Source organism: Propithecus coquereli, unplaced genomic scaffold (assembly GCF_000956105.1).
Source record: "Propithecus coquereli isolate 6110/MARCELLA unplaced genomic scaffold, Pcoq_1.0 Scaffold131, whole genome shotgun sequence".
NCBI lineage: Eukaryota > Metazoa > Chordata > Mammalia > Primates > Indriidae > Propithecus > Propithecus coquereli.
This window is the reverse complement of record NW_012137303.1, coordinates 812,884-832,694: the sequence shown is the minus strand read 5'-3', so window position 1 is coordinate 832,694 and position 19,811 is coordinate 812,884. Positions and strand designations below refer to the sequence as shown.

Genomic DNA, 19,811 nt, shown 5'->3' with positions numbered 1-19,811 from the left:
ACTTTCTTTGAGTTTACCCAGTTTTCATGATTTTCTTAAGTTTTTATGTAAAAGAAGTTAGTAAACTAACCAAATATCTTTTTGTCTTGGTATCTCTGAAAAATTAACTTTAAGAAATCTAACCCTTATCAGTAGAATTTTGCTGAGATTAGGAATATTCATTCTGAAGAACTTCTAGTAGCCAAAAATATTCTTTGTTAGAGCAAATGGTCTAGGAGTCCCTCAGTAATAGTAATATCCAACTTTTAAAAAGGGTAGAAGATATGGAAAACCCCAGAATTCTCATTTTTCTAACAAAATTTAATTAAAAGCAAAATGAAAATGAGTGAAATTATTTAGTTTAGCAGAGTAGAACAAAGGAGAATTTTCCTCTAAGTTATTGGTCTTACAACTGAGTGATAGCATGGTAATTTAAGTTATCAACAGACCATTCATAGAAACAACCTTTTTAAACCTTTCATTTATATAAATGATCCATGCCATATTTATTATTTAGTAACAAGATTTTTGAAGAAGAGAAAAATGATAATTTGAACATAATTCTTATATATAATATGGTAACCTGTTTGGCCAAGTGGCTCGTTGGTCTAGGGGTATGATTCTCGCTTCGGGTGCGAGAGGTCCCGGGTTCAAATCCCGGACGAGCCCGGTTCGTTTTCGCTCAATAAGATTTGAAGAATAGTAGAAACGATTTTCCAAACTATTCGTGCCCAGAAAGATGTGCTTTCGTCATATAAACAATGGAATTATCTTCGAAGCAGCCGGGCGCTTAGCTCCAGACCTTGATTGTGGGCAGACCGCGGGAATGTTGAAGCGGCTGCAATAGCGCTCTTCCAATCCCTCTGTTGATTTTGTGTCAAATGCCAAGGAAAGCCTTGGGCAGCATGTGTGTACGCCCATGCTTTCGTGCGTGCCTCCGTTCGTGCATGCATGTGCTTGTTTGGCTGCGTGCAAGAGGGAAAACGTGAGTTGTAGTCATCCGGTTATATTCCTTCCTCTCATACGGAAGAGAGTTTTGATCTTTACTTTTAACTCCAGCTTCAGTGATCATTTCTCAGACTCAGCGTTTACTACCCCTACAACACCGGAAAGTAAAAGTCACCCCAGGTGCTGCTGTTGCCTCTGCTCCCGCTGCGGTCGACTGTTCGGATGTGAGATTCCTGCCTCTCTCTGTCCTGTGTTTCGTCATAGACCTGCCTTCCCTGGTTAGACTTCATTCCTTTGTTCATTCAACGAATGAACAGTCAGTCAATGAATACTGCGTGTCTACCTCAGTGCTGAATGCTAAGGGAAACAGTGATGGATAAGAGGAAAAAATGGTTTTATTTCTATGGAACTTAATATTACAAGTACCTAAACACTTACAATTATCATGCATTCTAAGTATGGGATTCCCATGGAAGTATATAGCACCAGAGCTGATTTATAGACTACTGGGAACATTGCTGGTCAGGGTTCCTCTAAGCCGAGAGAGAGAGAGAGAGAGAGAGAGAGAGAGAGAGAGAGAGAGAGAGTGAAGAGCAATCATTAACATTGGAAGCCCAAGGGCTTTCGCACCTCAGGCTCTGGAAATTTGAGGGTACTTTTTTCTCTGCCCCAGGAAATGCTTTCAATTCAGAGTTGTTGAAAAAGCCCAGGAGAATTAACACTGAAACTTGAAAGAGGAAAAAGAATGGAGAGAAAGATATCATTCCAGTTATTTTGCTCGTACTAGCTAAATTAAAATATTTCCTTGTTTGATTTTGTGGCCCAAATTAAAAATAAACACCCCATCCATCACCCACAATTTCTTTCTTGCTTCATGGGCTCTACAGGGGCTCAGCTTGTGTTGCTCATCTTGGTATTCTGAAAGAGTGTGTGAAAGGAAAATTATACTTTTCCTTTGTATGACCAATTTACTGATCCCTCATGTCACTGATTCTGAGGCTGTAATCAATGCCGGGGTGAGGCTTTGAGTGCATGGTGTTGATTCTAGTCTTCTATCTCTTGTAGCTACCTCCTTCCTACAATGTTGCTGGGTCCAGTCTCTGTTTCATGACTTCTTCGTCCTCAAAAGCAGATATAGTAGGAAGAGAGAAGTAGAGGGTATTTCTTTCTCTTATGGGCATAACCTGGAAGTTTTACATATACTTTCTCTCTTATGCCCTTATTTAGAAATTGGTCACGTGACCACACTTACTGTCAAAGAAGTTGTGCATTGTATCTTTTCATGGGTGGCTTGAGCTCAGCTAAATTTCCACTTTTTGGAAGAGAAAAATAATAATGGACATCTAGCTATCTCTGCCATAGCATGACAATTTGGAGATAAGCTGGTAAAAACAAAAACAGTACAGACAAAAGCCAACTGGCTGAAAATGTTTGCCTCTGCTAAGGAGTAATAGGAGGAAGAGGACAACTGTTGTGCATACACATATTTTTGAAGTCATTGAGTCTTTAAAAAATGTGTGGTTAACTTTGATCAAAAATTTTTAATTAAAAAATAAGCTTTAAACTGAATTATGGATAAATAATTCAACCAGGCTAAAGTGAGAAAGACAAAGAGCAGTACATGAGGGAAAAATGACCTGTTAGAAGAGAGAGAAACTGGATCCTTCTTGATTAAAAAAAAAAATCTGAATGGGACTGAGCATGGTAAGCAAGGTGGAGGAGAGTGGGTTGAGTTGAGGTTGAAGATTTAGGTAGGTCAATGCAGCAAACACTATAATATAAGGGCTCTTCAAAGGAAAAATAAAAGGATGAATTTTTGTGACGCTTGAATTCACAGAAACAAGTAAAGGGTGGTCTTCACTCAAGATGTTAGTGCACCTTAAGGCAAAGTGTCCAGACACTGAGAGTGTGAAAATACAGCAGGAGTCCATTCCTGCAGGATTTCCCCCATGTTCCCTGTTGTTCAACCTGTGAATGATTTGCTTGGGCTTCAGAAGAGAAATCTTCGTGACCACCTTCCATTTTCAGGTTTAAGGATGTTCCTTGATTAGCCACTAACATGCCGCAGGACCCAAGTCTCCAGCCACAGTGATTCCTCAGCACCCTTCTAGACACTGCCGCCTTTTCGCCTTTGTTCAGCCTCTTTCCTCAGCCTGGGACACCCTCTCTCGGACACTTGTAGAAAACTCGCTCTTCAAGATTTACTTTCAATATTACCTTCTTTCCCCAGGCATTTATGATTTACTCTGATTAGTCAGAATTAATCCCTACTCATGTTCATTCAACCAAAAACAAAATAACAACAACAAAAAAGTACCTGAAATAGCTTTCCCCCCTTCCTTACCGCCCCCCCCATCATTTTCTCACTAGGGGTGTTTGTTTTTAAACATTTTTATCAACGCATCCTTTGGAAAATCAAACGAAAGTTAGGCAACCTCATCTCTAGAAAACCACCCTAAGCAACACACAGGTAATTGGGGGGAAATCAGAATTCATGGTTCCTCGTCGGATGCTGATGACCCAGGATAAGAGCCCTACAAATTAAGAATTCTTCTGTGTACAAATGTACCCTATAGTATTGAAGAAGAGGCAATAATACTAAGTAGAAATTGAGCATTACCCTACTCAGATCCATCGTCTAGTTTTCCAGACTGTTTTATTAACCACGAATCAGGAATCTGGATTCACCAGCACCCCTGAGGCCGACCCCAGTGGGACCGATTCTGGGAACCTCTGTCTCTTGTGGGCTCCAGGATGCGCTCTCCAGACGCGGTGAGAGGACAGGAGAGCTGACCAGGCTCCACTCACTGCCAGAGGGTGAAGGCAAACTCCTGTATGTCCCTCGTCGGGCCGGCCACGCCCACCGCCAGCTGCTGCCCCTCCGGCCGTCAGACTATGGAGACAGAGAAAGGAAGAGACCGCCCAGGCAACTATGTCTCTATCGCATCTCAAACTCTTGTATGAGTCCCGCTAAAGCTAAGCCCGTTTTTCCCCCCCTCGCAGTTTTTCCATTCCGGTTTCTTGTTTATTCGTGTAGAAACAACCCATTTCCATGTCTCCCAGACATCTGCAACGCACATTCTAAATGTCTTCGAAAGACTGCCCTTGGCTCCCTAGTATAAACTCTGAAATAAAGTACCCAGAACCACTCGGATGCCATGACGAGGTGGCCGAGTGGTTAAGGCGATGGACTGCTAATCCATTGTGCTCTGCACGCGTGGGTTCGAATCCCACCCTCGTCGGTTAGCGTCTTTTAGCGTGATGTCAGACAGTAGCACCTAGTTCTAGTTGGTGTGTTCTCCTGATTCCTTTCGATTATCTTGGAATTCAGATCCCTCAATTTGGCGAGGAGAAAACTGTTCTCCTAATTCTGCAGTGTTTCCTGTTCCCTTAAAGATCACGATGGTATTCTTCCGTTCTTCGGTTTTTCACCTTTGTGGTTGATTGGGTACTGATTGTCAGTATTTGCGAGACCAATTTGATGAAGTTCCTACTGGTAGCCTTCCTACCTGAGGACTGAAAGAAGCCGTAAAGACGGAAGGGGGAAGGGTGGGAGAAAGGGAGAGAGATGAACCTGACTAAAAGGGCGAAGAAACTGGTGTCTGGTTGTTCCAGTCCCTTCTGTTAGAAACCATTACTACTGTGAGCAGTAAAATAAATTCATCAAAAAGATCAGGTAACAAAAAACACAGGACAAACACAAGGCAGAAATTCAATTACTTAGATTCTCAAGAACACATGGAGGGGCTGAAATTGAAGAAACGTGTAGCGCTGAAGAGATAGCCACAAGTTTGTTGTTTTTTTTTTTTTAAGTTAAGAAATTCTAAGTTATTTTCAAGTAACAAACACACAAATTAAAAAAATTACTTTTGTAATGGTCTTTTCTAGGGCTTGGCTATATTCATGCATCCTTTACTTGCCCTCATAACAGTGTCGCAGAAATAAAAATTCACCTTCTGATTAACATTTCCTCATAAACATTTTTAAACTCAGTCTTCCTCATGATCATTTTAATAGCTGCATTATAGTCAAAGGAGTTCACATGCCATAATCTACTTAAGCAGTTCTTCTGTTATTGAAATTTGTTTTCTTTTGGGAGAATTAATGATTCAAAGGATTGTTTGTTGCAGAAATAGGTCAAAAGCTTTGAACCTCTTATGGCCGTTGTTAGTAATTTAGTCAATTCTATTTCAGCTAATGTTTCTCTTTACAATGCAATCACCAGCGTAGGAGGGACCCACTTTCCCCACAGACACTTGACATGCTGAAATTACAATTCTTTATATAGTGTATATAAAATAAAACATGTTAGGCATTCATATATATTTTGGATATATCCAGTAAGTGGAATGGCCAGAATTTTCCCAAATTCTGTTCTTTAATTATGATTTTATTTGCTGTAAATCTATCAGTCCTTAGAATTATTTGCCGCCACTATTTTTTTCTGTTAATTTTCAAGTACGTTATGAAAATAACTTAATCATAGAAATTTGAAAAATACCTGAAACTTATATTAGTATAAACATAGCCACATATCCACCTCAGAATTTCCATTTTATCACATTTTTGAAAATTCTTGTTCTACAAAACAGTGTTTTTATAATTTTTAAACTTTTTTGTGAAAATTATCACCCATATAGAAAACTACATAAAACATATATGCCAACTTAAATAATTATAAAGCAAGCACCTGCATAATTGTGACAAAAGTCAAGAAATAGAACATGGCAAGTATATAATAAGTGTCCCCTGCCAACCACTGTCCTCTCTTCTATTCAAAGGTAACTACCAACCTGAGTAGATACCAAAGGTAACTACCTACCTTTTATTACTTCCTTGCATTTTAAAAATTATTTTATCAACAATTGTTTCATTCTTAACCACTATTGTTTACCTATGTCTGAACTTTATATAAATAGAATCATATATACAATATTTATTTTTTCTACCTTTTCTTAATAATATTCTATACTTTTTATTCTTTTTGTTGTAGAAGTAGTTTATCTATTTCCACTTCTGTATGGTATGCCATAATATAAGCATACTACAACTTATTTGTCCTTTGTATTCATTATTCATTGCTGTGTAACAAATTACCCTAAAACTTAGTTGTTTAAAACAATATCTTCCAATTTCTGTGTGTCTGGATTCTGGGAATGGCTTAAGTGGGTTCTCTGGCCCGGGATCCCTTACAAAGCTGCAACCAAGGTGCTGTCAAGAGCTTCAGTCATCGCAAGACCACAGTGGAAAAGGATCAGCTTTCATGATCACTGACGTGGTTGTTGGTAGAAAGTTAGACTGAGGATCTAAGTACTCACCAACTGTTGTCTAGAGACAACTTTCAGTTTCTTGCCATTTGAACTCTCCACAAGACAGCTCACAACATAGCCACTTGTTTCATCAGAGCAAGCAAATCAGAAGAGCCAGAGAGAGTATGAACAAGACAAAAGGCACAATCTTTTATAACCTAATTTTGGAAGTGACATTCCATCACTTTTGCTGTATTCTGTTCATTGAAGGTTATTAAGTAGGTCCAGGCCACATTCAAGGGGATGAAATTACATAGGGGCATGACTAACAAGACCTGGGAGTCATGGCAGGACCATCTTAAAAGCTGCCTACCACATTCTTTATGTTGATGAATATTTGTTGCCCTTTATTACTAGGGCCATTCATGTACATTTCTTCTGATACATATGGGCATAAATTTCTTAGTCATAAATAAGACTTTAATTTTAGTAAAAAGATGCCACTTTTTTCTAAAGTATTAACACTGGTTTACATCCCACCAAAAGTGAAAGGGCTTCCCTGTTGGCCCACATCCTCACCTCCACATTGCATTGTCATTCTTTGTAATGTTAGCTATTTGGTTTATCACTATGTTTATTTAATTTTCTATGATGGAATGTCCAACATACAAAAAAAAGGTGGAAATGACAGTATAAAGCACCCATGAATTTCATGCTAATCACCCAACTTCAAATAGTTACCAATATTTTATCAATAAAAAATGCTGACATCATATTATTGTTAAAAATATTTGTCTTGTGTCTCTAACAAATAAGGACATTATGAATAATCACATCTAACACGATTAGTGATAATTTTTCAATATTATCTGAAACTCAGACTAGTTCAAATTTCCCCAATTGTTTAAAAATGCTTTTTACACCAACACCACCAAATGCTGATGAGGATGTGGATCAACAGAAACCCTCATTTATTGCTGGTAAGAATCCAAAGTGTTACAGCCACTTAGGAAGACAATGTGGCAGTTTCTTACAAAACTAAACTTACTCTTACCATATGATCCAGCAGTTGCACTCCTTGTTATTTACCTAAAGGAGTTAAAAACTTATGTCTACACAAAAACCTGCACATGGATGTTTATAGCAGCTTTATTCATAAATGCCTAAACTTAGAAGCAACCAAAATGTCCTTCAGTAGGTGAATGAATAAATAGTATGGTACATCCAGAGAATGAAATATTATTTAGTGCTAAAAAAAAAAAAAAGGAAATGAGCTATGAAGCCATGAAAAGACATGAAGGAAACTTAAGTGCATATTACTAAGTGAAAAAAAGCCAATCTGAAAAAATGTTATAGACTGTAAGACTCCAACTATATGACATTCTGGAAAAGGCAAACTTATAGAGACGAACCTATGGAGTAAAAACATCAGTGGTTGCCAGATGTTGGGGGTGCAGGGAGCGATGAGCAGGTGGACCACAGAGGATTTTTAGGGCAGTGAAAATATTTTGTATGATATTACAATGGTGGATACATGTCATTATACATTTGTCCAAGCCCATAGAATACACAACACCAAGAATGAACCTTAGTGTAAACTATGAACTTTAGGTGATTATGATGTGATAATGCAGATTCATAGGTTTTTACAAATGTACCACTTTGGTGGGGGATGTTGATAATGGGGGAGGCTGCATATGGGTGAAGGCAAGGGGTGTATGGAAAATCTCTGTATTTTCCTCTTAATTTTACTGTGAACCTAAAACTACTTTAAAAAAATAAATCCTTTAAAAATGCTTTTTATAGGGTAGTTTGTTCAAACTAATGTATCAATAAGATCCATACATTATAATTGATTTATACATCTCTTAGAACTGTTTTATTTAAAAGAAAGACATCCTCCCTAATTTTTCCTTTATGCTATTTATTTATTGATATAACTGGGTAATTGGTCCTGTAGGATTTTCTGCATTTTGGATTTGGCTGATTGCTAAGTCAAGATGTCAGAAACCTTGTGATGTCATTGATCATGTTTATCAATGCCATTGCTGTCTGAAAACTAGTAATTAAATCAAAGGCTCGATGAGATTTAGACATAGGTTTCTCTATCTCTCTCTCTCTCTCTCTCTCTCTGGGGCTCTGTGCCTCCAAGTCCATCCAGAAGGAGCCACATCAAACATGAATGTCCCACTTTTATTGACGTTAAATTTGATCTAAGAGTTCACCCATTTATAGTTTAATCTATTCATTTCAAAGTTCTGGGACAACTTGTCACATAATACTTTTAGCATGCACGGTTAATTACATTATTGTCTTCTAGATCCGTTATTTCATCAAAAATTGCAACATGGTGAATTTCTAATTCCTTCTGCATTTAGCACTTGGAATCCTTCTAAGAAGAATAATTTTCTTTCATCAAATATCATGTTACTTTGTGATTCCCCCTTGTAATCAACCTATCCCCTTACTTCTGGCTCGTGGCAACAGCTCTTTGATTCCATAGTTTTGCCTTTTCTGAAATGTCATATAAATGGAATCATATAATAATGTTAAAAAGTCATGTTACTCTGAAATGCATTTTATAGAGAAAAGGCAAGATGAATGCCTGACTCGTACTATTTATTTGCTGATTTTCAGAATAATCTGGTGTCCTGGGCCAGGTGTGGTGGCTGATGCCTGTAATCCTAGCACTCTGGAAGGCTGAGGCAGGAGGATTGCTTGAGCTCAGTAGTTACAGACCAGCCTGAGCAAGAACGAGAGCCATCTCTACTAAAAATAGAAAAAAACCCCAAAAGGATAATTTGGTGTCCTAGCAAAGAAATCTTTAAAGAGTCTTTTTTTTTTAATAGCTTTATACATTTACAAATTTTAAACATTTTGTATATTGTAGTATATCACAGTTATTGTTCTTTTTGTGATAAAACATACATACAAGAATTTGAATAAATTGTAAGTATACAGCTCAATGAATTATATCATTATACCTGTTTAACCAAGGCCATACATTAGATCACTGCTTGCACTTCAAGAGCTGCTCTATATCCCCTTCTAATCACTAATACTTCATTTCTCCACAGATGTAACATTTAGTATGACTCCTAGCACCATATTGGTTTTTTCTATAATTAAATTTTATAGAAGTTGTTCTTAACAGTAACTAAGTCATGTGTATGGCTTTGTACAATATTATGCTGGTAAGATAGATCCATGTAATTATAGTTCATTTCCACTGTGCTGTACTGTTCCATGGTTTGGAAACCCACAACTTATTCATTCATTCTACCCTTGACTTTTTTTTCAAGTTTTGGCTATTATAAAATACATTTTTAGAGATTTTTTATACATCTTTTCATGCACATTTACACTGTATGTATATGTGCAGGAGTTAAATGTTGATCCTGGGTTATGCATAATTTATTAGATAATTTATTAGATAATCCAAAAAATTTTTCATAGATATAGTATCAGTGCACCTGCAGCATACATAAAGTTCCTGTTGCTTCAGATTTTCTCCAAAATTTGGTATGGTCAGGCTTCATAATTTTACTATTTTCCTGGGTGTTAATGGGTCTAGATTGCTTATTTATTCTGTAAATACCTTATTACTAATGCAGTTAAGTATCTTTTCATATTATTATTACACTTAGATATTTCATTTGTGAAATGCCTCTTTAAATCACTTGACCATTTTTTGTTTCTCTCTTCTTTTCTTATTGATGTGTAGTAGTCCTTTCTATATTTTGTCTACAAGCTGTTTGCTGATTATGTGTGTTATAAACACATCCTCCTACTTTGTAACTTGCCATTTGAACTTCATAACCTCTTAATGATAACTTGAGGAACAAAAAATTTTAGTTTTAATGAATCCAAATTTTATATATGTGTGTGTACTATGTATTATATATGTATATATGTGTTAGTGTTTTGTGGGCTTTATTTTAAAAATCTTCTACTCCCTAGAAGTCATAAAGATTTTTCACTTTAATAACATTTAGAGGCTATATTGTTCTATATTTTACATTTAGAGTTACAATGTACCTAGAACTGATATTTATTTATAGTGGGGGGAAATTAATTGGAATATCTATGTGTCTATGTATCTAGCTAGCTAGCTATCATCTACCTAGAGATAAATATATTCATTTTGGTATTCAAATGACCAAGTGCCATTTGTTGAAAAGACCATCTTTTCCCTCTTTGCTCTGTGGAATCACCTTTACCATATATATATGTGTGGTGCTTTTCTGTTCTCTATTCTCTTCCACTTGTCTATTTATCCAACTTTATAATACCCCACATTCTTATTTATTATAGCTTTATGACATAAACTTTACAACATGAAACTTGGCCTCTTATTTCCCTTCAACATTTGCTTGTTCTGTATTGCCTCTTTGTATTTCCGCATACATTGTAGAATTATTTTGTAAATTTCTGCAAAAAGGAAAGCTGCTGTGATTTTGGCTAACAGTGTCTGAATCCATAGATCAATTTGAATATAATAGATATCTTTAAAATATTGAGTTTATAATGTATATTATACCTTCTAATTATTTAGGTCTTTTCTAATTTATCTCAATATTTTAATATTATTTTTCTACATAGAAATTTGGCTCACATTTTACTAGATATATTTTAGATATTTGTTGCTTTTTGTGTTATTATATATGGTATTATTTTTGAGAAATTATTTTGTTTATTAGTACATTAAAATCCAATTCAGTTTTTATATCAGCCACAGAAAGCCTGATATTCATTCATCACGTATATGCTGATACAAGGAGAAGGAGATCTGCTATCAGAAATGCTGTATTAGGAAAAGTTAACCTCACATCAGATGATGCAGGATATGCATGTGTGGACAAGACAGTAGACCACGGGAAGAGCTCAGTCTGAATTAGGGACACTTTCTCATACCAACAATGCCAGGAGGAACATAATCCAAACATTTCACCACCAAACTATTCCACATCATTTTAGAGACATAAACAGTGATGTGGGGGAAGCTAAAACTGACATGGGCATTTGTAACTGAGGAAGAAAATATTGTACTGAAATCATTCTTTTACGTATCTGTGAACATTTTGGACAGGAATAAATCATTAGCTAATTTCCAGCATTATGGAGTGAATGAGTGCTAGGGAGGGAAGATTATTGCTACACAATGAGGGAACCCCCTTTGCTTTACACATCCAAGCTTTCTTCTGAGTGAATTTGTTGACACCATTACAGAGCAATCTCTTCACCTTGAAGACACAATAATCCAGTCACTTTAGGCAAAATTTCCTGTGATTTATATACGTTATGGCAGAAATAAAATTCATTAGAAAGTCTTGATGAATACTCAATATTGAAAATATCGTATGACATGAGCCTTATGCTTTAAGTAGCAGACTCTCATTACTGCTACAATATAAACACATAGCATCTTGTTTTATGGTGATTCTTATTCCCCAAAAGTCACTCCAAACTCCTTGTATCTTTAGCAGAACAAAAACATAAGGAGTTTCTAGTCTCTGACCCTTATGTCTATTCTTTTAAATTATGACTGAGGCTTCTCCTGCTCAACTAACATGGCTCTTTCACGAAGAAAGAATCTATAGCAGTGGTTGTCAACCAAGGGTGATTTTGTCCCATCAAGCGACATTTGGCAATGTCTGGAGACATTTTGGTTGTCACGACTGGAGAGGAGATGCTACTGGCATCTAGTGTTTAAAACTCAGGGATGTTGCCAAACATCCTACAATGCAAAAGACAGTCCCCAAAACAAATAGTTTTCCATCCCAAAATTTCAGTAGCGCCAAAGTTGAGAAACCCTGATATATTGTGATAGATGTTAATATATATTTAATATATCACACATACATATATAGAAGATACATCAAATGGCCACGCTTTACTCTGTCTCTTAGGTCAATACCCAACTCTTGCTGACAGTGAAGACCCTTCATGCTTTTTACTTACATTACTGCTCCTTAGAGTGAAGATTCAGTCTCTTTCACCTGTGTCATGTGAATTCCAATCTCCAACCCATTTCTTAGAATGTTTATGTAACCTACTGTGTTCCTCTTGCTTTGACTAAGTTACATTTTTTTTCAAAGACTATGTCTAGATCTACCCCTTCTAGATATACTATAAAGAAAAGTGATTATTTTCTTCTCTCAGCTCTGATATGTGATGTATTCTCATGTACTCAGCTAATAAGACATCGGCCCAAGTGTACCTTCTTTTGGGTGATATTTCTCAAACTACCCCACTCATTTGGGTACAGTTGATATGTTTCCATCAAATGTATGCAGAAATTTATAGATCTCTTTTCCTAGCATATTGTATCACTGAATAATAATTTGTTCACAATGTGGTATCTCCTGATAGCATGAGAACTCCTCAAGGAATTTTTTTTTTTCAAACAGAAAATACGCTGTTATGGATTGAATGTTTGTGTCTCCCCTAAATTTATATGCTGAAATCCTAACCCTCAATATGATGGTATTAGGAACTGGGGCCTTTGGGAAGTAATTAGGTCATGAGGGTGGAGCCCTCATGAATGAGATTAGCCCCAGAGAGTTCTCTTGCCCTCTTTCTGCCATGTGAAAATATAACCAGGAGATGGCAGACTGCAGCCTGGAAGAGGGCCCTCACCAGAACCTGGCCATGCTGGCACCCTGATCTCAGACTTCCAGTCTGCAGAAGTGAGAGAAATAAATTCCTGCTTTCATAAACCACCCAGTCTATGGCACTTTGTTATAGCAGCCAAAACTGACTGCAACATATGCCAATCAATGTTAATTGTATATTTACACCCTGTAGTGCTCTCTTTCTTTTCTACTCATTCTTTCCACAGAGCTTTAAAGCAAACTATAGTGCAAGGCCTTTCCTAGCCTCCAAGACTAAGGCACCTCCTTTTAAGTTTTTAGAGCCTTGAATAGTTTATAGCACATATAAAAATTATAGTTAAATGTTCCCAATTATTTGTTCAGTATCTGTCTTTCATAAAAGTGTGTGTTTTCCATAAAGCCTATTTGTCCACTCTGTAATATGTCTATGACATCAAGATGGGTTCATAATGGACTTCTTAAGAAATATTAAATGAGAAAATTTCTTCCAGAATAGAATTTTTATATACTGGGTCTAGGTATAAAGGTACATGAGTCTGGGTCTGGGGTCTACTCAGGTTCAGGGAGCAGAACTTGGTCCTCATGAATAGTCCTTGAATATTGAAATGTCAGGAAGCAGTGACCTTTTCAGGGTTCTTGGGGCTCATAGGAAGTCAAACATAGAGCCAGGGTTAGTGACTTCCAAACACACTAATATTGAAAAGCCACATATTGAGAAAAAGACAGAACACAGATACTGCTACACAGTGATGCCCAGACATATGTCAGACATTCACCTAATCAAGAGCCTCAGCGTAGATTTTCTCTGATAAAATAACAGATACACTCAGTGGTACAATAAGAGAGAGACACACAATAGCAAATAATTCATCAGTTTATTCATTTATTGCACAATCATTAAGTCTTCTCTATTCATAGTTCTGTGCTGGGCAATCCTGGGTACCATGCAGTGACCAAGAATGTCCCAGGTCTGTTTAAGGAACTCCATTCTGGTAGGCGATACAGACAGTCAAACCCAGAGATTGTAACACAGGCACAAACTCACACTATCAGGCACAACTCGAATCATATACAAAACTCACTAACAGGGTATTTAAAAAACACAAACAGAAGCCTAGCGTGACACAAACAGATTAACACCCAGAGACATATATGTGAGAAACAGACATGCAATGAAACAGACATTCACATACCCACACTTTACAATAAGGCATGGAGGCCCAAAATGTACCAGATGCTGTGATAAGCACTTTCTAATCAAATTCACATAATATTCTCATAAAAAATATAAGACAGAGACAATTATAATCCCTACTTAAAAGTGAATAAATCCAAGGCACAAAAATATAAATAATTTTCTCAAGGTCACCAGATGACTAATTGGGGTAGGGGTAGAATTTTTACCTGTCTGGTCTGAATCTAATGTTTTTGACCTTAACCACAACTCTAAAGTGTCTCCTTCCCCAGCTATGATGAGGTTCATTCCTGCTCTTCCTTCAGGTCTCAGGTCTAAGAAGGCTTTCAAGAGCACTTACATAAAGATCTAACATTGCCTTGCTTCATCATCTTTAAGAATATTTGAAATTATTTACTGTTCTTTACTTATGCAAAGCTTCTTGTCCCTCTTGGTGTTAGGGAAGATAGAGATCCTCCAACCAGGATTGTCAGATATACTAAACAAAAATATAGAAAGCCCACACTTAAATTTGAGCTTCAGGATTTTTTTTGTTTTGTTTTGTATTATTTTTTAGTATATCTCATGCAATATTTGGGACATACTTATGTTTATAAATTATTCATTATTTATTTGAAATTCAAATTTAACAAGGCATCCTACATTTTATCTGGCCGCCCTACCTTCATCATGGTTAACCCTCGACTCTATGAGGTCTCCCGTACAGTTGTTTTTAAGTGTATATATTCAATATAGAAACACAAAAGTGTTTCTATGGTTGTGGTTCAGGAAATCTATGTAAGTGACTGAATTGTGAAAAGGAATTGGTATTTTTACAGATTTCTAGGGAGAGTGTTCATAGATATTTTTAGATAAACAAATGGATCAATGCTTTTTGCCTTTGCTCTCTCACCAAGTAAGCACCTCCTTTTTATATAGGACTTTTCTTTAGAATTTTCTAAGATTTGTTAATTTCCCAGCTACTCTTCCACAAACCTTCTCCTTAATTCTCTTTGCCTTATAGAAAGACACAGGGAGATAACGTGTTTCTGCAAGGAGTCTGAGGACATCAATGCTCATGGTGGACTAGCCACCCACTGTGTCTTCATTCTCTTTTCATTCCAGGCTTCTAGTTCCTCATTTTACTCACATCCAAAATATTATACACCTTTCAGATTCTTGAAGCAATAAGTGAAATAATGGATGTAAAATTATTTGCAGGCTCTCAAAAGCAAAAGAAATGCCACTAATTGCTATTATTTAATATGTGCATTCAGAAATAGATGCATAATAAGGCACCAAGTGCTGAACAAGATTTGAAGGACTAATGACTTCCAAACACACTAATATTGAAAAGCCACATATTCAGAAAAAGATAGAACACAGATACTGCTATATAGTGATTAGCCCTATTAGGACTAATAGGTTTTGGAATTCAATTACCTTGGTACAGACCCAGGAAAATCTATATCCATAAAATAAGCATATCCCTACAATCAGATGTGAAAATGGTAAGAGGAAATGTTTTGGGAACTCACCTCTACAACTCCCCTGATTTGTTTCCTAAGGGTGGGTGTGTACGTAGAATGGATTATAGGCCCAGGCATCTGCTTGCCTGATACTGGGGCTTGTTGCTGAGTCAGGGACAGAGTCTATGACTCTTTAGAAGTTACATATTCTTTTGGGAAACAAATACTAAAGAAGTAATTAGAGAATTATCTGGTATTTTACTGTGTGCTGTTAAGAACAAAATAAGCCCATGAATACCTAAACAGGGGGTCAGGAAAAATGTCCCAGAGTAGGTGGCAACAAAGCCATAGACTGAAGGAGCTAGAGAACACAGGGACTTAAATATTCAACACTTTTTGATCAACATCTGATAGGATTAAGTCCCTACTCTTGAGAAGCCTCTATTTTATGAGGAGTTACAAAATTGTAATTTATTTTCCCTTGGTGAATGAACCCATAAATTCACAAATTTTTATGGCTACATGGTATTGGCATATTTTTTGAAGAGATTTGTTATGAATAATTATTTGCCTTTTCCAGTTTTATGTAATAGAAATATTTTCTAATTTGTCATTACTTTTCTATCCTTGTTTGTTGATATGTGTTAAAACACCATTCCCCAAACCCCAGGCCACAGACTGGTACTGGTCCGTGGCGTAATAGGAACCCGGCCACACAGCAGGAGGTGAGTGGTGGGCAAGCTAGAAAAGCTTCATCTGTATTTACAGTCACTGTCTCCCATCACCCCCAAATGGGAGAAATGCAGGAAAACAAGCTCAGGGCTCCCACTGATTCTGCATTATGGTGAGTTGTATGATTATATATTGCATTATATATTGCAATGTGATAATAATAGAAATAAAGTACACAATAAATGTAATGCACTTGAATCATTCCGTAACCATCCCCACCCACTCCAGTCCATGGAAAAATTGTCTTCCATGAAATTGGTACCTGGTGCCAAAAAGGTTGGGAGCCACTGTGTTAAAACATTTTAAATGTATACATGTTACTATTTCCTTTTTGTTTTTTATGTTCAGAATGAAATTCATGAACCCAAATTAAAGGAAATAATTTTCTGTATTTTTCATCCTGAAGAATACCATACCATCGCATATATAAAGTCTTTCCTACTCACTATTAAATATACTGGTTCTGTTTGTATACTTCCTGTACAAAATAGTTGCCAAGAAAATTTGGAGTGATGACATATACATGTAACCTGCAAAAATACCAGTGGCAAATCCTGGAGTCCTATATAAACTGGTGAATTTCTTACTTTGATTGTTTTTTTTTTTTTAATGGAAATCCAATCAAAGGAGAAATCAGTTGAGATGGGTGTGGCAGAATGTGATTGTAAGGTGAGAATGGGTGAGTGTAAGGTGTGATCTCATCTGTCCCAATAAAACTGGAACATCAGACCAGAGCCCTCCAGATGCAGCTGGAAGGCTTCAGAGTTGGACACCGAGAGCTCCTCATTGTAAAAGGTGAATTTTAATTTTTGCATTCTTTCTGTGTTTTACTAGAAGTAACTTCAATGAGGGATGTGTGTTTACTGTTGGGGATGTTTGTTTTAAAAAAAAAGAGTAAGTAGATAGTTTGGAAGGTGTAGGAATTTTCTCTCAGCATGCCTTTTTTAATGAAATTTCTCTACCCCTCAACCTTAAAATTTTGGAGAAAACATCAGTAAGTACTTTGGGGAATCTTCCTTAAAGATATAAATGCTTGTGCCACATCGTGGAAGCACTTAATGTTATGCCAAATATTATTTGTTGGCCCCTGGGCTAAAATGGAAAGACATAGAAACATGGACCATATTTTGTGGAGCTTAACACATGTCCTCTTTAAAAATCCTTTCCTCAAAGTCCTCCAATTTTCATGTAAGATATCTTATAGAAGATTCTCTGTTTCTCACTTAACATTTAATATACATTCCATTTTGAATTGAAAATTTTAAAGTGTAATAGAGGGTCATTTTCAAATTTTCTTTCTTTCATATCCAATTTTCCCAGAATTTTTTTTTTACTGAAAAGGCTGTCCGTTCTCACCTGATCTGCAGTGCCAATTGTGTCTTTCATCAAATTTCTATCTTGTTTGAAATTTTGTTTTTCATGGATTTATTGTCTATCTTTTGGACATTACCATGTGGCTTTAAGTAGGCTAGCTTTATATAAAATCTGATATTTTTAGTGCAATTCCTCATGTTTTTTTTTTTTTCTATTTTGAACTATAGAAATGATCACTGAAAGTATAGTCTTTTTTGGGGTTTTTTTTTTTTCCATTTCATATTAGTCTTGACATTTCTGGACCCTTTCCACTTAGACATCAAATTTATATTTATCTTCTCATTTTCAAAAAAATAAAAGAAAAAAGAGAGAGAGAGAAAATGCTGGTAACTTGATAGGCATGTAATTAATTCCACTGATTAAATTGGGGAGAAATGATCTTAAAATACTGAGATTTTCAATCCAGGATCATAATATATGCCATTTCAGGTATTTTTAATTTTTCATTGTACTATTTTAGTGATTTCTGCAAAAAAGTCTTGACCATCCTTATTAGATGTTTCCCTAATTATCAATTACTTTTTTATCTATTCCAAATGATAATCTCATTTAAATTTCTAAATATTTGTTGTTACTGCTATGAAGAAATGAAATTGATGTTTGTACATTGTTTTGTGTTTAGTAGTCTTTCCAAATACATTTATTACTTCTAAGATTCTCTCTAGAGATATTTTTGCATTTTCTGCATATATAACAACATCATTAAGAAATAAGTAGGCTGCTCTAAGTGCAGTGCTATTTACAACTAATTGATCACAACCAGCTACAGTTTCCTTTGTTCTTGCTCCACTCCCACTGCTTCACTTGACTAGCCTAAAAAAGAAAGAAAGAGAGAGAGAGAAAGAAAAGAAAAGGTAAAAGAAAAGAAAGAAGAGAGAGAAATAGAGCGCAACTTCTTTTGAACTATGTTACTAATTTGCCTGTGTTATTGCACTGGGCTAGGTTCTCTGAGAAAGCGGTTACAGCAGTGGTGATGGGGTATCTTTCTTTATGCCCAATCCCTGTGGAAAAATATTTAATATTTTGCCATTAAGTATGGTATTTGCTGTAGATATAGGCAGAAACCTTTATTTGATTAAGAATATGGCCTTTTATGCCTTATGTCTGTAGAAAGGAAACCTTTTGAGTTAGGAAAAAAGTATCCTTTAAATTTCACATTTTAAAAATGTGTTGATTATTGCTTTGTGAACCAATGAGAATTCAATTTTAATAAATATCCGTATAATATACATGTTAAAATTAGCACATTTTATAAACATTTATTTTCAAATCATTTATATTCTCATAGTGCCATTTTTACATTGTTTTGCTGTTTTTTTAATCTATATATGACTTGTATTAAAAAATATCTTCTAATAAATATATATTCCCCTAATCTTTTAAAATCCTATAAATTGTTGCATTGTCTATTTGTGGAAGTAGGCTACTAGGTACATACAAATTTCAAGCTGACAATCTAACCAGATTATCATTATAAAATATTCTTATTTCTAGAAAAACATATCACCTTAAATTATACTTTACTGAGTTTTGTTGCGGGGGAAGGGTGGACAGTTTCCTTAGGATATTTATTTTCTATACTTTTATTTTCTACATTTGTTTCCTTATATTTAAGGGTTGTCTCCTATAAGCAAAATATAATTAAATTTTGTTCTTGATGATCAAATTTGAACATTTTTAGTTTCAGTATTTAATCCATTATTAAATATAAACTAATGTGTGATAATTTTTTATTAGTTTATTTGTCCAATGTATTCATTTATCTTTGAATCATTCTTGCCTCCCTATAGAAGTTATATTTTTCTATTTCCCTTCTATTAGTTTACTTATTCATACTTTTATTATTAGCAATAAGCAACTTAAAATCTGCAATAGCACTTCTTCAACTTTGTAATTTAATATTTTAGCACATCCTGGGAAATGTAAGTTTCTTAAAATTAATTCATATTCTCTTTTAAACACACATTATCTACATTGTTAATATTTTTGCATTTTAATTCTCTCCCTATATTAAAACCCTGCAAGACATCGGAATTGTTATTTATGGTCAACATTTATTTCTATATATTATTTGCATCTCTTTGCCAATGTTCAATCATATATCTGCATTTCTACCCTTAGTTCATCTTTTCTGCCTGAAAAAAAAGCTTTAATCATTTAGTACTAGTCAGCTGAAGATATGTACTCGTTTTATCTTAAAAATGGGTACATATATTTTAGAAGGCCTACATTTGTACTTACTTATTACTCTATCTCTATGTAATAAAACTTC

The 19,811-nt window shown here is 35.6% G+C and overlaps 2 non-coding genes across 2 annotated transcripts; both read left to right on the top strand.

The window, feature by feature from the left end:
• The first annotated feature begins 576 nt into the window (after positions 1 to 576).
• TRNAP-CGG lies at positions 577 to 648 on the top strand. The gene has a single exon. It is a non-coding gene; the product is annotated as a tRNA-Pro (tRNA).
• A 3,439-nt stretch (positions 649 to 4,087) lies between these two features.
• On the top strand, positions 4,088 to 4,169 carry TRNAS-GCU. Its single transcript has one exon. It is a non-coding gene; the product is annotated as a tRNA-Ser (tRNA).
• The last annotated feature ends 15,642 nt before the right edge of the window (positions 4,170 to 19,811 follow it).